The sequence below is a fragment of the Oratosquilla oratoria genome, chromosome 38, assembly GCF_046742065.1.
Source record: "Oratosquilla oratoria isolate Oo_2021 chromosome 38, ASM4674206v1, whole genome shotgun sequence".
NCBI lineage: Eukaryota > Metazoa > Arthropoda > Malacostraca > Stomatopoda > Squillidae > Oratosquilla > Oratosquilla oratoria.
The window spans coordinates 1,737,150-1,739,649 of NC_134814.1; the positions used below are offsets into that span (position 1 = coordinate 1,737,150).

Consider the following 2,500-nt stretch of genomic DNA (forward strand, 5'->3'; position numbering starts at 1 on the left):
TTTGTGGCTCGCCGTTGAACTTTTCCAATCTGACAAAGTCTTAAATGAGGTTCGGTGACCATACTGAAACAGCATATTCCAAATGTGGACGAACTAACGATTTGTATAGCTTGATAATGAGAGATGAACTTTTGAAATCAAAAGATCACGCAATCTAGAAGTTTTGCCATTTAAAAAAGCTCTCTGTTTTCGATCATTCAACCAATTGCTAGTCAAACTGAATAGGCTACCACTTACTCCGTTTGAAGCGACTTTAATACGTAGTCTTTCTTGAGGGACAGTATCAAAAGCTTTCGCAAAATCTAGATATATTAGATTCATATTGTTTCTTTTGTCATAATTCGAGATAACTGTGTTGTAGAATTCGAGTAAGTTAGTCACGCAAGAACGCTTCCGTCTGAATCCATGCTGGCTATCATTTATCAAACAGTTGCTTTCTAAATAATGTTCGATAGCATCTCTGATGATAGTTTCCATCATTTTTTCCTACGATAGAAGTCAATCTTTTAGGCCTGTAGTTATTTGGTTTCTTTTTGTCTCTTTGTGAATATGGGAGTAACGTTGGCTAGCTTCCATTCTCTTGGGATATCTCCGGATATGATGAAATCTTGGAAATAATTTCTGATGGAACAACAATCTCACTTTTCACTTTCTTTAAGGTTCTTGGATGCCAATCGTCAGGCCCTGGTGTTTTATTAATTTTGAGTTTCTCTATACACCTTTTAATTTTTTCTTTTGTTATGTTAACCGTAGTGAGTAAGTTCACCCTAGACTTTTCGCAGGTTTAAGTTTGGAGTTCACTTTGTGGTGTTTCGTTTACGAATACTGAGTTAAAATAGTTGTTTGGAATATTACACATTCCTTTATTTGAATATTCAAGTTGATCGTTAGCAAATAATAGTGGGCCAATACGATTCCTAATAATCTTTTCATCTCTAATATAACTATAGAGTTCTTTAGAATTGTCTTTGAATTTATCACCGATATTCATTCCGTATTGTGTTTTTTATTGTCTTTTTTTAAATCTATTATTACATAACTTTGATAGTCATTAGGTGCACCCGAGCACTTATATTTCTTATAAGCCTGTCTCTTTTTATCAATACTTTTTCAGTTTCTTTGGCAAGCTATTTTGATCGAGCTTGATTTGGAGGTCGTCTGTCCTTAAACGTGATGAAAGTATGAATCATCTTAGTAAGCGTATTTTGAAATATTTCCCACATCTGATCTACAGATCTTTCGCTTAATTTTGCCTCCCAATCTGTAAGCTGAAGCTCCTGACGTAGTCCTATGAACTGAGCTTTACTAAAATCGGGTATTTTAGATACACAAGTATCTGTTCTATATTTATTAACAATTTGGATCTAACCAAGTTGTGAACGCTATTTGCAATAGTTTCATCAACTTTTACATCGGTTATCATGCTTTCGCGGCTAGTGATCAATATATCGAGTAAGTTTCCATGTCTTGTGGGCTATTTTACATGCTAAACTAAGTAAATGTCACCGAGAAAATCTATTAAACAACTTACTATATGGCCATGTTCAAAGGTCATCCAATCAATGTCAGTAAAATTGAAATCACCCATTATTAATAGGTCCCGGATGCAGAAACTAGACAGTTCTTGAAACAACAGTTTGTCATCTGCTAAAGATAATGTTTTTGACCTATATATTACAACTAGATTAATTTTTTGTCCATTCGTTTGGGTTAATTCTACCCACAAAATATCACGTTCATCCTGTTTCACTTTCTCTAAAACATAGGCATGGACATTGTTTTTAACGTACAACAGAAAACCCCCACCATTCTTGTGCTTTCTATCCTGATGAAAGTGTTCAGATCCCGCGATATTAAATTCAGCTTCAAACTCTTTACCGTTTAACCATGTCTCGGTTATTCCTATCATATCGAGATATTCACTTTTGACATACGCGTGTATTTCTTGGAATTTATTCCTAATACTATGAGCATTAAATTACATGGTATTAAAAAGCTCGTGATTATTTCTTTTTGACACGTTATGTATTTCAACATCATGTCTTACATTATAATTTTGTTCTTTATTGAGACTTTGCTCTATATTGACATTTGGTCTCTCATTGACATTCAATGCCTCGTGGATATTTGCCCCAACACGGACATCTGGTTCCTTACGGTCATTTGATCTCTTATGTATACCTTGTCCCCCTACGTTACCGCGTTCCACACCGGCCACCCGTCGTTCACTGACATTCTGTCCGGCAACACTTCTTCTTTTTTCCATGTTGACGCTTTCTGTTCACGGTGTTCTAAGTTATACTGTGCGTCTTCTCGTGTTTTTCTGTCTCTTGCGTTCCATATCACTTTAATGTGATGTGATATTTTCTTTCTTGTACAACTTCATGTTCCTTTATCGATGCCGAGGGTTTCTTAAACGAAAGGACAACTATAATGGGAAGAAACAAAGACCACATCTATTAACTTTCTTTTTAATAGAAACAAACATCAAATGGGTACA

The 2,500-nt window shown here is 35.2% G+C and overlaps 1 protein-coding gene across 1 annotated transcript in view; it reads right to left on the minus strand.

The window, feature by feature from the left end:
• Nucleotides 1-2,455: 2,455 nt before the first annotated feature.
• Nucleotides 2,456-2,500, minus strand: part of LOC143019723 (uncharacterized) — a 10,299-nt gene continuing 10,254 nt past the window's right edge. The window contains exon 9 of the mRNA XM_076175691.1: nucleotides 2,456-2,500. This exon is cut by the window's right edge and continues 700 nt beyond it. The gene's annotated coding sequence lies outside the window, so the exon portion shown is untranslated.